This window comes from Bemisia tabaci, chromosome 6, assembly GCF_918797505.1.
Source record: "Bemisia tabaci chromosome 6, PGI_BMITA_v3".
NCBI lineage: Eukaryota > Metazoa > Arthropoda > Insecta > Hemiptera > Aleyrodidae > Bemisia > Bemisia tabaci.
In genome coordinates, this window is record NC_092798.1 from 22,261,471 (window position 1) to 22,280,904 (window position 19,434).

A 19,434-nucleotide genomic window follows, 5' to 3' on the forward strand; every position below is an offset into this window, starting at 1 on the left:
ATGGAGAGATCCTATTGGTGGAAGCGAGTGGTTGCAATGGACAAAGGAGGTAGGTAATAGACTAACTAACGGCAACCCACGAGAGACCCGACAGTTAGTCTATCATTTTCTCCCTTTGTCTATAGGAACCACCCATGTCAACCAATAGGATCGCTCCATACTCCCTATGTCTTCTTTGTCTATCGCTTTGTCTATCAATTGCAATAATCAGTCCGCAGAACGCATCACGCGTGAACTGGTGCAAAAATGTGAATCAATATCACCAGTCAAGTTATCAGGAACAAGTGAAGCAGGTCAGGCAAGGCAGCCAAGGTACTAAACGGCCAGGGCAGGTCTCTGAATAACCCAGGAACTTGGATAGGAGGGAGGGATTACGGATCACAAGGGGTCCACAACAAGAAAAGTTTTTCCAAGTTTTAGCAAAATTCAGAGTCCCAGTTCGGGCGCCAATGTTTCGGTTGATAAAATCAGACAGAGACTAGGGTTAAAGCTTAAATAGCTTAAACAATGTACCCCCCTCCCCTTGAGACTCCCTCACATTCAAGGCAAAAAAGGTAAGAAAAGATGTAAAATTTCTCGAAAAAGTGAAAATATTTATTAAACAATATGCAGTCTGAAGAGATTTTACTTTCTGTCCGCTGAACTTATATGAGCTGCACCAGTTCACGCGTGATGCGTTCTGCGGACTGATTATTGAAATTGATAGACGAAGCTATAGACAAAGAAGACATAGGGAGTATGGAGCGATCCTATTGGTTGACATGGGTGGTTCCTTTAGACAAAAGGAGAAAATGATAGACTAACTGTCGGGTCTCTCGTGGGTTGCCGTTAGTAAGTCTATTACCTACCTCCTTTGTCCATTGCAACCACTCGCTTCCACCAATAGGATCTCTCCATATCTCTTTTGTCTCCTTTGTCTATCAATTTGAATAATCGGTCCGATGGTTATTCTCACACTATGTCTCCCTAAGCCTATGCCTTGGGGGGTAAAAGAGGGAGGCACAATGTCTCCCGACTTTAGGGATCGTGACCCCCTCTTTTACCTCCCAAGGGAGGGTAGGGAGGCTTCGGGACCATGAAATTCGGATACCTTGGGGTCAATTCCCTGTTTAACCCCGCGGTCCCCCACTTCGTACTACCTAAACCAACCGAGGAAAAGACCTGGTACGGGTGGTCCAGGACACCCTGTATAACGAAGTATAAAAAACATATTTATAGGAGGGGAAGGGTGGGGGAAGGAGAAAATATCAATAATTACAGTCTACAGCATGAATATAAGGCCCTAGCAGTGAAACAACCTCTGCCTCGCCCGGGGGGGATGGAGCGCCGCCGATATGCCGCCCGCGCGTAACCGGGAACGCGCAGAAAAATCGCTATAACTCAAGAATGAATCGTTTCCCCAAGGTCAAACAAAGTGTGGTAGATGCAGAATTTTATGGAGAATCACCTCAACTGGTTTTTATTCACATAGCAACGATCGCTTGGAGAGGAGAGACGAAAAACGAAAAAAAGTCAAACCTTCAAAATCGAAAAAATCGATTTATAACTACGATAAATTACGCAACCATGCAAACAGTATCAGTATTCGTGTAGAGAATATTTTTTAACGTTTTTTAGCGGAAACTGCAACACTTACACTCAAACCGTTTGCGAGATATCGATTTTTAAAGTTTTGAAAAAATTGCAACTTTGCCCCCCTGCCCCCTGCCCCCTAATTATCCGAGGGGGCTGAAATTTTGCCCAAGTATCGGGGACACTTAGTACAACATCTGAGCAAAGTTTGGGCCAAATCCAGGGGGGGGGCCAAAATCGGCGTTTTTGGAACAACCTCTTTGATTGATAAACTCGGTCTTTCGTGATAATATATGCGTATTTTTCATCAAATTTTTCACAGAATTTTCGTCATATTAATCTAATGTATCTGAACACTTCAAAGAAAATTATTCAAAACTTTTCTCGAATATAAATATAAATCACACAAATTTTGGCAACCGTCGAGTGCCCATACGTTGTTTTTCTTGAGCATGGAACTATGGAGGAGTAGTCATCATGCAGAGACATTTTCCCTCTCACATAGATTCGCTAGTTCCCTCCGAGAAACGACAACAAGGGTAGAAGAGCAGACCCTGAATCAAAGTACTATACAATTGGAAAAAACCATTTAAAACCATTATTAGGAAAAACCATTTTAATCAACCAAGTAAAATTAGACACATACATGGGGAATAAACAATTAACATTCATGTGGAACAGTAAGATAAAGAAACTGGAAAAAGAAAAAACTTCTGAAACAGAAAATACGGAAAACGGAAAGAAGAAGGAACAGGAACAAGAAGAAGAAGAAAAAGCGGAACAATTGGATGAAGATAAAGAGAAAACAGAAAATAAAGAAGAAAAAGAGGGAGCAGACAATGAAGAAGAAAAAAAAGAAAAAAGGAGGAACGAAAAAAAGAAGAGTTGAAGGAGACATTGGAAAAAAACAGGGCAGAAATCGAAAAAGAAGAAGCAACAATCAAAAGGAAAACAGAGTAAAGTATTTAGAAGATAAAAAAACTTAGTTTGAAAACAAAGGTAAAAGCTTAAAAAGAAGTTTGTATGAAGGTTTAAAAAAAAAAATTAATTTAAAGTTTACAAAATGAACTTGTTATATTTATTACTTCAAAGAAAAAATTAGGACCAATTCAAAGATAAACCAGAAAATTAAATGAAAATAAATAAATAAAAAAAAGACATGTGAAAGGGAAAGGTGTACATGAAAAATAAGGGGCTGCAAAGCAGCCCCATAAGCCCCTAGTACAATATAAACAAACTAATAAACGAATAAACGAATAGATGAAATGTAACCAAGTGCAGGAGGTCAACATACATATGATTATTCATCAAGGAGAGCAAAATAAACAATGAAAACTTGAGTTTGCAAACTTACGTGCCACATTAAGTATCGGAGCGTTTTACAAGCTCACCGGTCGCTTAACTTGAATCTTGTGATTTCAGAGCATGCAGAAGGTGATTTCAAAACCGCCAAGCTGTAAGTGGAGGAATTTCGCTAAGCTGACGTTTTACATTAACTGAAACGAATTTCGGTATCGACTGAAGGCTCAGCCGGAGAGGTTTCAAGCAAACAGCACCATGCCAAGCAAAATGTCACTATTCATGCAGTTTTACATCGACTTGATCGTCTTGCATGGTGAGGTAGGTTTATTGTTGATGTCATTCCAGTCAATGCCGATATTGATTTATCTTGATTTGAGGATCATCTCTCATGATTAGCAACAAAACAATACAAGTGTGGTCATTGAAAATGTGGAGTTTCAACTTATGCCTGTAGAGATTTCCCTGTCGAATTTAAAATTACCCTTTGATTTTAGCTCGTCTGCTAGGATTTACAAGTTACGTTACCTTTCATTTTGGACACATGTAATCATCGGTCTATTATTCTTTAATCATGTCTTAGAAAAAACAAGATGCCCTCTTGAAGAGCCGCATCCAATCAAGAAGGTTTATAAATCATATTTCGAACTTTCAGAACTTAATTATTAAAACGGAATGGAATTTTTTTTTACCTTAATGGAAGCACAATTGTTTATAAGACTACATTAGCTATCATCTAATCTTTCCTTCACATAATGAAATAAACAAATAAAAAACGAAAAAAACCCCTCTTTTTTATCACTAGTGTATCTAGTGACCCTTTTTTGTCACTAGTGTAACTACTGATAAAAAAGAGTTTATGGTTAATTTTCCTACTTGCCGCCCATGGGCCGCACGTATTTTTCCGCCCCCTTCTCATTTGTTCTGAAACATCAATAGATCGTATTCGACAGTGGTTCGATGTATCGTTTGGTTCAAACAGTAGAACATAACCTCAAACAAAAATTTTAGGATTTAATTTGGAAAAGTTAAAAAATGAGAAAATTCCTAACAATTTCACTTTTCATTGCCAGAGAGTAAAAATTCAATCACATAAGACCCGTTACCTCAGATATCTAAATTGACTTTTGAGGCTGTGGTTACATATTGAACCAATCGATATCAATATAATCTCACCCGTGCGATCCGTCGATTACGACCTATGAAAACCATCAAGTGAACGTGCCGGTGGGGGAGGGTGTATGAGACGCGTCTACTCGTGTTGGGTACATTTTTTGTGAAAGCCCTGTCAACACCAACAAAAGTTCAGTTCCGTAAACCCATCCCTGTTTGGACAAGGCCTTCCATTTATAAAAAAACGAACGAAAAAATTATGAAAGAACTAACATAAATGCTGTGGTTAAAAATTGTAACTTCCACCGCCGCGCCGACCGCACTGTGTTGGCGCAATGCGTGAAGTATTCATGCAGTCTTGTAGGCGGTATGCGTTTCACGCCGACCGCTGCTGACCATGCTGTTTGGCGCAATGCGTGAAGTATTCACGCAGTCTTGCAGGCGCTATGCGTTTCCAGCCGACTGCTGCTGACCGCTGTGTGTTTGACGCAATGCGTGAAGTATTCATGCAGTCTTGTAGGCGCTATACGTTTCATGCTGACCGCCGCGCCACTCCGTTCCAGGTCACATTTTTGGTTTCTCTCTTAACTCGACTAATTGACGGTGGTGTCTCTTATATCACCGAGAGACGACAAAATTAGAAATTACTATACTTTTACTCTGAGGAAATGAGAGATTTTGTCGTCTTTTCTCGTTTGTAATTTATTTTCTGAATCCGATTTTTCTCTCTCTTTTTTTGATACCTACATTCAAAAAGATTGCAAAATTTGCCGCCCTCTACATTTTGCCGCCATGGGCCGCGGCCCGTGTGGCCACCCCCTTAACCCAGCCCTGTATTGAATTAATGATAATGAATGAGTTAATGATGAAAAAAAAATAACTCAGCAGTAGTCATTCCCTAATTTTGCCAGTGTCACCAAAATGATGTTGGTAATAACAAGTATTACATAGCACCTGATAAACATGTTTCGACTCATCTTGAGTCAGGAGGTTTCAGATCTCAAATAATCAAAAGGCATTTTCCAAAAAACGCCCTAAAAACTCGCGCACCGAGCTTTGAGTTTCTAAGTACTTTGCGCACTAATGAGAAACAACTTAGTCGACCGGTAACGATAATACAAAATCAACAACTTAAAATGTGAGACTTACCAAAAAAACGGAGAGGCTCAGTATAAATTTGAGTTTTTTTCCCAATTTTTTTTTTCTCTTTCTATTTCCTTGGTTGAAGATGCAGTTATGACGTGTGCAAAACGTCCATGTTCTTCGTTTTACGGTTTATTTTGCGGCCTCAGTCCCATTTTAAATTGTTCATCTTATACCCATAGTCTATACCTGCACGTATTTTTCGAAGCGACCGTACCTTGAGGTATATTTCGCAAGATGAAGAGCTCACTGAGGCTGAGGGTCGACGGAGATTAGAAAGCGGGCGAGTTTTCTGAAATATAGACTCAATTAACAAGGCAACTTAATTATTCGGCTGGGATGATGTTGGCTGAAACCCGAAGTCGGCCCAGGAGGTGATGATGCCGCCGCGAAGGGGCACCAGCGACGAGGGGTGGGGGCTCTCCGAAATATCATTAATGTCCGATTACAGGGCTTCCAGTCATTAGTGATACCAATTTTCCCTCTCCGGGGAGGACGCTCCGACGATAAGGAAAGTTTACGTCGAATTGGCTCTCTTCGCGAATCTTGGGACCAGGCCCGCGTCAAGCCACCGTTCCACAGTCGGCGTGCCGCTGCGACGCAAAAATAACCGTGCACCGTGATCTAAAACCGCTGAAAATGAGATTTCACTGCGTACTCACACGAAGAAGAAAAAGAATAAAAAGAGGAAGAAAAAGAATATAAAGAGGAAGAAAAAGAATAAAAGAGGAAGAAAAATAATAAAAAGGGTAAAAAGAATAAAAGAGGAAGAAAAATAATAAAAAGACTGAAAAGAGGAAGGAAAAGAATAAAAATGGAAGAAAAGAATAAAAGAATAAAAATAGGAAGAAAAAGAATAAAAAGAATAAAAATAGGAAGAAAAAGAATAAAAAGGGGAAGAAAAAGAATAAAAAGAGGAAGGAAAAGAATAAAAAGAATACAAAGAGGAAGAAAAAGAATAAAAAGAAAATAAGGAAAAAAGAAAAAAAGAAAAAAAGAAATAAAAAGAAAAAAAGAATAAAAATAGGAAGGAAAAGAAGAAAAAGAATAAAAAGAGGAGGAAAAAGAATAAAAAGAATAAAAGGAAGAAAAAGAAGAAAAAGAATAAAAGGAAGAAAAAGAAGAAAAAGAATAAAAGGAAGAAAAAGAAGAAAAAGAATAAAGGGAAGAAAAAGAAGAAAAAGAACATAAAGATGAAGAAAAATCAAAAAAAGAAGAAGTTAAAGTAGTAGTAGAGATGAAGAATCAGAATCAGGAGGAGTAAAGGAAGGAGAAGAAGAATAATAATAATAAGAATCAGAGGAAGTAAAAGAAGTAGAATAAGAACAAGGTTCAGAAGTAAAAGACGTACTAGATGAAGTAGAATAAGATTTAGGAGAAATAAAATAAGTAGGTGAATAAGAAGAAGACGAATAAGGAGAAGTACAAGAAGTAGAAGAATAAGAAGAAGTACAAGAAGAAGAAGAAGTAAACTAATTAGAATAATCAGAAGAGGTAGTAAATCAATCACAAGATTAAGGAAAGGAAGAAGCGATCGAGCGGTTCTGCTTCGCGCAACAATCTTCGCGTTGCGCACTGCTTGTGAAACCGTGGCTTTCGCTCTAGGTGAAGCAATGAAGTTTAATGAAAGGTAATAGCGGGAGAATCTCAGGCTTTTCATATTAAACTTAATAGCATCTCCAAGTATGGAGTCATTTTGTCTCTGGAAATTCAGCTCCGTTCCCCGGCTTCGTCCTCTGCTTTTCTTCTGTATCGCGTTACGATCGAGGCTTAAACCCTGCCCACCCTTCCGTGTCCCTTTATCAACACCCCCTCTATCTTCAGTCACCCGGCTCATGATGTGAACATTCCGCGTCCGAGATGGACGACAGGAAGATGCAATAGACCGTATTCGATAACGGTTCGATGTATCGTTTGGTTCAAAACAATAGAACATAACCTCAAACCAAACTGTAAGGATTTAAATTGGAAAAGCTGAAAATGAGAAATTTCCTGACAATTTCACTTTGCATTGGCATTTGGTACTCAAAAGAATAAAAAATCTGTTACAAAAGACCCGTTCTCTCAGATTTCTGAATTTACTTTTGAGGCTATGTTTATGTTTTGAACCAATCGATATCGATACAATCTCACCCGTTTGATGTATCGAATACGATCTATACAATAAGTACACGGCATTATAGCATGGCCAGACTCACCTACTTGCCGCCCATGGGCCGCCTGTATTTTGCCGCCCTCTTCTCATTCATTTTGAAACATCAATAAAAACCATCAAGTGAACGTGCCAGAGGGAGAAGGGTTCATAAGACGCGTTCACTCGTGTTGGACACATTTTTTCCGTAAGCCCTGTCAACACCACTAGCAAAAGTTCACGGAACTTCGCGCGAAAGTTCAGTTCCGTAAACCTATCTCTGTGGGGACAAGACTTTTCATTTGTAAGAAATGAACTAAAAAATTAAGAAAGAGCAAATATAAATGTGGTTTAATTATTTTAACTTCCGCCGCCGTGCCGCGCTGACCACACTGTGTTTGGCGCAATGCGTGAAGTATTCATGTAGTCTTGTAGGCACTGTGCGTTTCACGCCGCGCCGACCGCTGTTGATCGTACTGTTTGACGCAATGCGTGAAGTATTCATGCAGTCTCGTAGGCGCTGATATGTGATACATGCCGACCGCCGCGTCGAGGGCTTCTCCTTTTCATCTCAAGTCCTCGTCATCATTTCTCATTGCGCCGCGCCGCGCCAGGCCAAATTACGTGTTTGGTTTCTCTCTTAACTCAACTAATTGAAGGTGCGCAGTCTTTTGTATCACCGAATTACGACAAAATTAGAAATTAATGAACTCTCACGAAATGAGAGATTTTGTCACCTTTTCTTTTTTGTAATTTTTTTCTGAATCCGATTTTTTTGTACCTGCATTTAAAAAAATCACAAAATTTGCCGCCCCCTAATTTTGCCGCCATGGGCCGAGGCCCATGTGGCCACCCCCTTAATCCGGCCCGGAATTATAGTAGACATTTGCACGAAGTTACCGAATTTTGATCCGAATGTTGTTCTGCATTAAGAAGAAAGGAAGGTCCCAGGTTTTGGGAGCGCTCGCCGCTCGGTGGTTTCATTTCTTGTACTTTTTGCTCCTGAATTTGAAAATGATGTTAATTATTACCGATCAACTTTTGTTTTCTAGAAAATCGATACAAAGAAGGATGTCCAGAAAAAGCCCTTGAGGATTTTAAAGGGCTAATGCGGCCGCAAAACGTTGACCAACAGAAAAAATATCGAGCGATGTTTGTTTATACATACTCAATGAACAAAAGCCCCTTCTCAATGGTATAATTCATCAACTAAATTTGATCAGCAGCACTTTAGTGACATAATGGTACGTAAAATATGAATTCGTTTTGGATATCGATTTCAAAACTCAAAAACACTTAATTCTTATTGCACTGTCAGAAATTATTTTTTTCCTCCATTCCTTTTTTATTGGTTCCTTTCAATCGAAGTGCACCTACGAACAATTTTAAATTTGTAAATTTTCACATGATCTCTCCTGAGAAACTTAAAATATTTCCTACATTTGGCAAATTCAAACATGAGAAATGATTTTTTTCAATGCAACAAGTAAACAAGAGTAACTTAAAACTCATCACGTGAGATCCGGATTTTTTTGTTCCATCCTCAGCGAGTGGAAAACATCTCAATCGTCTTCTTGGAGTGTCATTTTTTGGTGAATAAAAGCGAGCGGATTTTAGTTGAATGCCTGGGAAAGTGCCTGTAAGAATGTTCTGAAAGATGGACTCTCTCCAGCAATGCGGTGCTCTTACATGCATAATGAAGTTCCAAGCGTCTACCTTGGACGCCTACTTTTCTCATTGCCTCCCCTCCTCACTTTAATTTTTTACGTCATTGCATAAGTAATTGAGTGTGGGTCAAATCGTTTTAAGCGTATATCCCAGAAAATTCTTCAGCAATTTAGCATGAAGATGAAATAAAAGGAATTTAATTTGCATAATTCAGGCTCATAAGTATTTTAACGATGCATATAGAAATATATTTATGCCGTGATGAGAATTCGAATTCAAGCTCTTTACTGTCTCATCACTGAAAATTACTTTTCCAACCGTAATTTTCTGGGAGACATCAAATTTAAGGAATGCCGTCTTTTCTGTGGAAACAAAAATGAACGCAACCTATACCTAACGCACAAACGCGCGACGCAACTATTCGAACACCCGAGCGTGGTATAGTATCACTCGAAATTGAAGGCGAACTTGACGCACCAACTCACTAGGCCAATTACTGCAACGACTAAGGTCACTGGATTTTAATAATATGAGCGAATTTGTAACCTGCCCCTTCTTATGGGAGCTGTTGAGTTGATTCGTCAGGCTCAAACGTGATCGAAGTGGCGTGCGATATATCGCATCGATTAGGTAAAAAATCTCGGCAGATTTTGAATTTTTAGCGTAAAGAAGGACAATAGCCCCTGCACATTAGCCTAAAGAATCATTCTAAACCCACAAATCGGCCAAACTCAAAGAGATGAAAGCAGAATAGAGGTAGGAAAAAACCTCACATTCAAAACAGAAATCAATAGCTGAATTGAATGCGATTATAATGATTCTTAAGGCTACTGTGCAGGGTCTATCGTCCTTTTTTATGCTAAAAATTCAAAATCTGCCGAGATTTTTTATCTAATCGATGCGATATATGGCATGTCACTTTGAGCTTGAAAAATCACCTTAAGCCCTGTTTGGAGTAAACGAGAGACACTTAACACGTAACTTAATGATGCTTCTATTCCATCCGAGGGAAATCTCGTGAAGCTGAATAAGAAAAAGAGGTTTGTCAGTTTATCTGATTAGATCGTAACAAAGCACTATTAATTAAGCCAGATTCTACCATCGGTGAACGTAAGAGAAGTCGGTTCGTCTTCTAGATCGAAATCTGACATAGTGCCATTTTCAGATTTTAAAAATCCGACATGTTTTTAGATGGGTTTTCCAAGTTGAGAGTAGCAAATTAACTTATGTATTTTTGCAGTTTCATTACACTGTTTCGTAATTTATTTTTTGTAATTCTTTTGGGCCCTTTTTCTTGGAAAAATGGTTTTACGGATTTAAGTGTTTTCCTGGGCAATTCCAATACATCTTGTGCGGTAAACCAACAAAAAAATTAGTAAAGAAGTAAAGTCCACGACAAGCAAAATTAAACATGTAGCAACTCAGTTTACCGCTCAAAAGAATTTTTTCTCACAAATTCAGGTCAGTACAAAATACCCACCTGTGCCTAATTTTGAAATGTCTAATTACGATCATAGCACTTTAAAAATATGCAGTTTTAAGAGAAATCTGATAAAATACACAATTCTCTATGTAGAGCGGCACATTCTGCAAGCCACACTGAAAAAAAAAAAAATCTCGGTGTATTTACTAAGAAAAGGGTAAAATTACCAAGAATTCAGGGTTCTATTTGATCCCAGTTTTTTCTTGGTAACATTACCATTTATGGAATTGGTAATTTTACCTAGAAATCTCGGTGAAATTATTGAACTTTCTCGGTAATTTTACTGGATCTTGGCAAAAACGCCAGTATTTTTTATCGACTGTGGTAGAATTACCGAGATAAAATGGCAAACTTACCGGGAATTGATTACCAATAAAAGTGGTATTCTTACCTGAAAAAACAGTAAAAATACCGGTTTTTAGGTAAGCTTACCAGTCTGTCTTGGTAAAATTACCAATAATTGGTAAAAAAAAGTGAGACGGTAAAGGTACTAACGGACCTTGGTAAAAACGCCGATAACTTTTTTTCAGTGCATCAGAATTTTGCTTTGCATAGTTCCAGAGTGGAGGCTCGTGATGATCAAAAGATTTCTACGGCCCTTCTTGATCAAGCACCCCTTCTGTAGGATAATTAAGAACGATTCCGTAGCTTCTACCCAGTCCAACCCTTCGTGTCCAGCGCCAACAAGTTGCGAGTTCTCAGCATCCAGGACGAGATTGATCCCGTTGTTTCTGTTGCAGATGATCGGGTTATGATCGGCGAGTGACCCTTGACTCGCCCTTGGACGCCCGTGGGAACGACCCGTGGTCCGCAAGACGCAGCATCCACCTGGCGCGGTGGACCGGTGAGTGGACAGGATACTGGACACTGGACACCGGACACCGCTCCGCGCATCGGCCCGTCAGGCGCAACCCTTTTTTTCGGTCAAATCATGGCAGCCTACATCAAGTGCACTGCCGTGCTAAGGAAAAACGCCGTATGAGTCCTTAGACGTTGCCAAGTTTCCTTCGATAAATTACGAATTTCCTAATAAATTTATGAATATTTTTCTTCCAATTTTTCGGAGGATTTTGTTCGTAGTTTGATCTAAAGTTCCTGAAAATTTCAAGGAAAAATATTCATAATTTTTGTCAAGAATAAACATTTTATCAAAGGAACTTTGGCAACTCTTGAATGTTCATACGGCGTTTCTCCTTAGCACGGCAGTGCAGTGGCAAAGCATGTACGGAACTGAAATGTTCTTTACTAGGAATGATTTTGTCAATTAAACTATCTGTGTATGCTTTGATTAATTATACTGTCTTGTTTTCTTCTGTGTAATTCACCATTTATTGTCAACTCGATAGTACGGATTCAAACGATTACAGCAGCGGGTACAAGGCTAAAAACGCGAATAACACCAAGAAAGTTCAGCCGGAAACACCCCGGTCCTCTCCAGTTGGATAAAGACAATGCACATTTAAAAATACATTCAAGTACATACATTTGATAACATGATTCTTCTCGTTTTGGAAAAGTACAATTTTAAATTCTTATTGTCTTCTATTCAACTGAGGATGGCTGTTGTGTTTCCTGCCAAAACATCTTTTAGGGTCATTCCATTTGTGTAAAGGGTGTGACAATAATTTAACTTTAGACAAGAATTTGAACTCTATCTTGGGGTTTAATTAAAAAATTATCTGCAGTAGCAGAAAGAACTTGTTTTATAGATCATTTCAGTTTATCAGAAATCGGACTGAACAAAAATCGGAAATAGCTTTCGATGTCCTCTTTGCAATCAAGCACACAAAATTTATCAGTGTCCTGAATTTTTGTCTATGCCTGTTAGAAGTAGAATTGTTAAAGCAAAAAATCTTGGAGTATGCCTAAAAGGTTTCGTCAAGAAGATTGTGCAATCCCTTCGAAGAAAGCGAGAAGTGAAAAGGAAAATCGTGCTATCCCTTATTCGAAGAATTCCAGAAGTGAAAAGGAAAAGCGTCTTACCCGTATTTCCGACCCGAACTTGCGATTTGCTCTGCTGGGAGAGATTGCGCTATTAGTGGCAAAGTACAGAGAGATGGATTCGGAAAAAAGAGAGAAGAAAGGAGGAAGAGACAGAAGAATGAGAAGCAGCAGAGACGTCAAGCTCGTGTCGCAGCCGGAGCCGGTCCTACATGAGTCGCGAATAGAATTATGAACTAGTTGATATAGAACTTATATATGAAAATGAAAATACATTATATATGAAAATGAAAATCCTTTATGTATGAAAATGAAAATCCTTTATTTATGAAAATTAAAATCCTTTATATATGAAAATGAAAATCCTTTATCGTCTTTGATTGTTGCATCAGAGCATATCAAAGGGTTACATTGCGGCCCACAGTTATTACTTTCTTTGGTCAGAGCGACATTTTGGCCAATTAATGGTTTGAAGTTGGCGAAGAAAATAGTCAATTCATGTTTGCCATGCCGTAGAGTAAGACCATCCAACATAACGCAGTTAATGGGAAACTTACCACAAGAAAGAGTTACACCTGTGAGACCATTTACAGTCATAGGCTTGGACCATTGTGGACCATTCAAAGTGCGCTTGCAACCTAACAAAAAAGCTGTCAATCTATTGTATATTGTTGTATTTATGTGCTTCGCTGCAAAAGCTGTCCATCTGGAGATAACATTTAATCTAACTACTTACTCATTCCTATTAGCAGATTTGTATCTAGACGCGGAATTCCTCAAACAATATATTCGGAGCAGGCAAAAACGTTTATTGGTGCTAGAAATAATCTTAGGCAACCCCTGTTGTTTGAAAATAACCTTCCACCTGAAATTTTAAATTACTTGTAAGAGAAACAGGTTGAATGGAAGTTCATCCCTAGTTACTCTCCTAATTTTGGTGGTTTATGGGAGAGCTGTGTCAAAAGTTTCAAACATCATTTTTCTAAAACTGTAACAACAAAAGTACTTCATTTCGAAGAATTCTCAACAATCCTTAACAAAATCGAAGCAATCCTGAATTCTAGACCTCTTTGGCCAATGTCAAACGATCCTTCTGATCTCTCTCCACCAACTCCTGGCCACTTCTTGATTGGTTCTGCAATGACCGACGTATTAAATACTAAAGCAGAATATCCAACTTCGTCGGTCACAAATTGGAGGTTAATTAAAAAATTATACGAAAAATTTTGGAAACGTTGGTCGTTGGTCTCATTGGTCACACCCGTGACGTGTCACACCCGTTACGCATTTTTGCCCATCAATGGACCACTAGACAAGGTACGAATTTAAGCATTCTGATACATGTATCTTAACCAGAATTTCACGTAGAACACGATTCGCGCAACGAAAATGACTGAAACCAACTCCTAACGGACATATTAACATTTTTATTTCACATTGGTTACGAGGAATTTGAACTGCCCGCTCACAAGAAACTCAAAGCTCTACGTGAGTCAAATCGCGCACTACAACGGTTTCAGCAAGCTTCTAAATCAAGCAATGTTCATTTCTGACCATGTGTTGTTCAAACTATAAGCAATTGGCTACAGCTGAGCCAAAGCGTCAAGATTGAGGTTGCCAGATTTTTATATTGCAGAGACTGTCATGATAACGTTTAGCGCACGATGTGAATCACGCAGAGCATTGAGTTTTCATGAGCGGGTGGTTTGAATTTACGCATCAAGAATCATTTAATATCTTTGGAAGGAGTTGATTTCGGTAATTTTCGTTGTGCGTATCGTGTTTTACGTGAAATTTTGGTCAAGAAACATGTATCAGAATGCTTAAATTCGTACCTTGTCTAGTGGTCCATTAGAGTAGAACACAATCCAATATCCAAATGTGAATCCAATATCTCTATGTATAACAACGATTACTTTCAGCTTAGGCACCTCGAAACATTTTTTAGGAGCAAAAGATCGGTCAAAAATGTGTTTGGGAGTTTTACCCCTTAGAAACATGCTCCCTGTAGATTTTAAAGTGCCTTCACTGGAGGAGCTGTAAAGGAAGTAAAGTGTACGAAATTCTAATAAATGCCACCCGATTAGGAGTTTCCTCTCAAATTTAATTCCTTGATCTCAGAAAATGGCGAGAGCTCTATTTAAACTTAAAAATCAACACCTTTACAATGAAAAGTATTCTAAGTTATCTGAATGCAACTTGATAGGTTTATAAATTTTTTGGGGCCAAATTTGGCTGGCTAGCGTGGTAATTGATTTAAAAAAATCGAGCTACACGCCAAAAAAACAACAAAACAAAATAAACAAGTAAATAAACAAGTAATATAAGTTCTTGTAAGTTTTATATTATTTCTAATCTACATGTAGTTTGAAATATTACTTGTTTATTTTGGCTTGTAGCTCGGTTTTTTAATCAATTACCATGTTTTAAAAGGTCTATCAGGATCATATAACAACAGTGGTGCCCTAAATAATGCTGCCAGTGTCTACTGTCAGCATATAACAACAATGCTGCCCCGAATAATGTTGCCACTGTTTAATTTTAAAGAAAAATATTTTCTTAATTACTTTTTGAAATCAAAGTAATGTTTGCTAGTAACTTCAACGGAAAACACTCTTTTTGAGGATATGAGCACTCTAAAAATAGAGGCAACCTCATCTTGGACATGGCGAAAGTGTGCCATTCGGTTCTCACTGTCACGCAAGACGTATCAAGCACCAGTAACCTATACATATGATGAATATATACATCAAAATGTTTGATCTAGGAATTTAGGAGATCAAATCTAGATACTGTTCATGAAGCCCCTCTGCTACTGCATCAGTGTTTCATTGATTTTGAAGACGCTTAATTTGCCAAAATGCTTTGAAAAATATCCTTTTTCATTTATTTTCACCACAACTTTATCTGCACTCAGTGCTCAAAATGAAGAGAACCCGTAGACAATTGATTTGTTTAATTATAATTTCAAATCCCTCTTGATCGGATTCGTTTGAATTGGACCACAGGAACCCCTTGGCAAATCTAAAACTTACCAACCAATCAGAGAGTGACACAGATGCGGTAATACTTTCCCGTGCATAGGCACTACACAGCTATGTCTTCGAGAATTTAAGGCATTAGTATCGGGATCAAGTAAGATAAGGAGCAAGGCTGTTGGCCCGTTCTGCGTGTTACAACGGAGTGGCAAGGGTGAAGGGACAGAGGGATGAAAGGGTGCAGGGAGGACGAAGAAAGCGGAACACGTGACAGTGACCGGGGGGGGGGGGGGAGGGCTGGGAGCTGGGATGAGCGGTGTCATTGGTCTTGAGCATTCATTTCTCACGCTCGAGATAGCCGCGGCTTCGGAAGCCAGAGGGAAAGCGGTGGAAAATCAAAAGCACAGCCGAAGGAAAGTAGAGGCGACCATTGTCTGAAAAGGAGTCTTGACGAAAAGCCCCCACGGCGCATGTCAGCGCGAGCGTCTCCTTGGCAACGGCATATAAGAAAAATGAAATTTTCTTATAACTAAGACGCTCTATTGATCCACTCCCCGCGCGTCCCTTCCGTTCGACTCGGAGCTCGAAGAACCCTCAGAAGAAAGCGCTTTGAGTCGCGCTGTCGTGCTAAGGAAAAACGCCGTATGAACATTCGAGAGTTGCCAAATTTCCTACGATAAAATATTTATTTTGAAGGGAATCTATGAATATTTTTCTATGAGATTTCAGAGATCTGTAGATGAAATTGTGAACAAAATTATCGGAAAAATTGGAAGAAAAATGTTCGTAAGTTTCGCTCGAAAATGCGTGTTTCATCGAAATAAATTTGGCAACGCCTGAAGGTTCATACGGTGTTTTTCCTTAGCACGGCAGCGCGGGACCGACCCGTCCTCTCCCGGTGACATTTTGAGTCGGTTTCCCGTGTCCCACGCCGACCCTTCCCCAGGATCTCTCCAGGACAAGACTTCCTTGCCCAGAATTTCTTGCCCTCTCCAAGTAGCATTTTTAAACGGAAATATCGCGATGTTTTGAAATTAAGTTGCGATTTTTTGGCGATAAAATCGCTAGGATCCTCATTATCTGAGAGATTCGAATAAATCTCCTCGCAATTTTATCCCCGTAAAATGGCGTTCGACAAACTCGAAATGGACTACATTTTGCAATTTGGAACTATAAATTCTAGCCCGGTTTAAAAACAACGTATGTGCTATTAGTTTCCCTACGCACATGAGTGTTTTTCCAGAAGAGTCAGGATTTATAGTTCCAAATTGCAAAATGCAGTCCAAATTATATCTCGATCCATCACGATTTTTTCGTTCGACGACATCGCGATAAATCGCCGTCGATAAAATCGCGGTTTCATTGCAGATTCGTGCGATGAAATCGCAATTTTTCATCCGATAATATTGCAATAAATCGACGTCGATCAGTGGCGTGGCGTGCTTTGCGATATATCGATCGATACGCCACTGAAACCTAAGAAAAAAGATCGATTATCAGGGTGTTCGCAGCGAACACCTTAGTAATTGATTCTTTACCATAGCTTCAAATGGCGAGATATCGATAATCGATCATTCACGCCACGCCACTGACGTCGATAAAATTGCGATACATTCTCCGAGCGAATTTCGATCATTGCAACTTGAGTTATGCCGGGAAACCACTGCCTCCCGAAATAATTTTTGGAGTGAATTATAATTTGAAATTGAGTTTTTAAATTTTTGTGTGTATAACTCACACGAGATGGTTTTAAATCTTGCACGAAAACGCACAGATCCGTAAAAGAAGTTTTGCTAAGCAGCAAAACTGCACAGAAAAAATTTGAAGAAAATTTAGATAATATTAGTAGAACTAGAAGCAATTATTGGATGACACATTTCCTACATTGTTTTACTGGTCTACACCTAAAACGAACAGGTACTAGGTAGAGCTGGTTTGGCTGTATTTATTTAAAATGAGGATTCCCTCCCGAAAGATAAGGTCCCATTCCACAATTTCATTATCAGGTAAGGCGTTAATGATCGATTTTAGAAAATTCCCCATTTGAAGTAATGGTGAAGGATCGATTATTAAGGTGTTCGTTCCGAACATCCTGTTTGTCGATTATTTTACATTTGGTTTCAACGAAAGATCAATCGATATACCGAAAGACACGCCACGCCACTGCCGAAGAACTGCCACTTTCTTTTTCCTTTGCTTATCTCTTAGCCACGTTTGTATGGGTTCTACTTAAATTCAGAAAGAAAACCGTTTCTTATCACTGGAATGATAACATTTTAATTTGTAAATACGAATCGGAAACGTTCACAAACCCAAACAACATTATTTTGTATTACAAAGGAAGTCGTCTTGGCCTACAGTACAGCTCGCAAAAGAGAGATAGTTATGGGCCTGGCAGCATTGGTCTTTTTCCGTTTGCTGCGGTTGCAATCCACTTTGCATGGGCTCACAAGAACAGTGCCGCCATGGGATCCTTTTGGAAGCACCAACAAACAAAAAGTAAGCGTGAAGAGTGCAGCTATCTTCCACTTGGAGGAAGGCATCCTTGTTTATTCGGCAACGAAGCACTGAAACACAAGTGATGAAACTCAGGAAATAACGCTTTTATTTAGAACAAAAAAGATGATTCTCTATAAAGGTCATGTCTGAGTCAAAAGAAGAGGATCAAATGAACGCATTTCTGCCAAATAAAAGTATGTGCATTAAGACATGAGCCCTAAGAGTCATAAGAATATATGCATAACAGGTTCTCACGTCGTAATGCACACAGTTCCGTTTGGCAGAAATACGTCCAAATGTAATCGGACCAAATACATTTGACCCATATTTGACCATGGACGTTTAACATGGACCATTGCTGAGGTAGAACTTTCTTGTATTGGGCACATTTTCAATAACTAGAGGCCGTTGACAAAAGAAAAAAGAAAAAAGAAAGAAAAAAAAAAATGGGATTAGAAATAATATGACCTTGATTGATATTAAATCAGTCGTACGCACATAAAAAGGGACGCTTTTGAGTTCTGATGGAAGAAAGAGAGTTTGTAAAAGTCTATTTTCTTCTATTAGGGTGCCGCTTTTAGAGCAGATTTTCTCTCGTTGAATTTATTTTTAGAGATATAGCTGCAGTCTTTGGTAAATACATACGAGGCTTAGACTGCCCGAAAAAAAGCTTCAGCTTCTTGAACTTAAGTTTGGTCTGTAAGACCAAAAGTTCGGTTATCGAGACTGGAAGCTTTAGTAATCCATAACGACCGAAGTTTTTTCCCCGCGTGGATTGTGGTATTTTTAACGCATGTAATCAAAACAATAAACAAATTTTAAAATAATAGTAAACATATGAACAATCGATACCGGTGTATAGGTTTTAAGGATCTACTAGGTGAAGAGGAAAGTATAAAAATTAAATAAATTCTTTTGAGACGATGTCTATTGAAATGTAGCTATGAAACGTACCAGAATACAAATTCAGGATCAGAGCGACTGAAGGATCTACGTTCAACACTGAGGCTCAGCTCAACTTTCCCTAGTTTGTCCCAGATGACTCTATTTATAGCGTGTATTTTCACTCAGTCAACCACCTGTGCAATATTTTCCACTCCTGACGTTATTCCGGAAGCTGCAAAAGAATTCATCTAGCAAATTCAATAAATCTCACCCGTATTTCCAGCGTTGCTCATTTTCTACTTATTTTTATCTACTTATTCATATTCGACTTATTTTTATCTACGTACTTATATGATGAGATGAATTTTCGTAGCCCGAATATTATATAGAAGAAACACAAATCACAGGATCAAGGCTAAACAAAAAATTTTATATGTATAAAACGTATTTATATGTATATATTTACTTTTTTAATTTCCGAAGTACCCCGACACGAACACGAGGCAAGTTGCTCCCCTCCCCAACAAGTAATAAAAATAAATAAAGAAATTAAGCAGCTTTTAGGACATTAAATTGAAATAAGGACTTAACTGCTCAACTTCAACTGCAGACCAACGTCCACTTCAGCCAACTACATGCATGCTGCACGTAGTTAGTTGAATTGGCAGTAAAACGTAACAAAATTTTGAAATTTTGAGGTGCGGCAAAATATTTTTTGTTTC

The 19,434-nt window shown here is 38.7% G+C and overlaps 2 long non-coding RNA genes across 2 annotated transcripts; one reads left to right on the top strand and one right to left on the bottom strand.

The window, feature by feature from the left end:
- Positions 1-2,934: 2,934 nt before the first annotated feature.
- On the top strand, positions 2,935-14,643 carry LOC109043701 (uncharacterized). Its single transcript, XR_011900072.1, has 3 exons — positions 2,935-3,192; positions 8,311-8,502; positions 11,150-14,643. It is a non-coding gene; the product is annotated as an uncharacterized lncRNA (long non-coding RNA).
- Positions 14,644-17,578: 2,935 nt separating this feature from the next.
- Positions 17,579-19,147, bottom strand: LOC109040512 (uncharacterized). The gene is made up of 2 exons (XR_002009849.2): positions 18,782-19,147; positions 17,579-17,895 (listed from the first exon to the last, which is right to left on the bottom strand). It is a non-coding gene; the product is annotated as an uncharacterized lncRNA (long non-coding RNA).
- Positions 19,148-19,434: the final 287 nt, after the last annotated feature.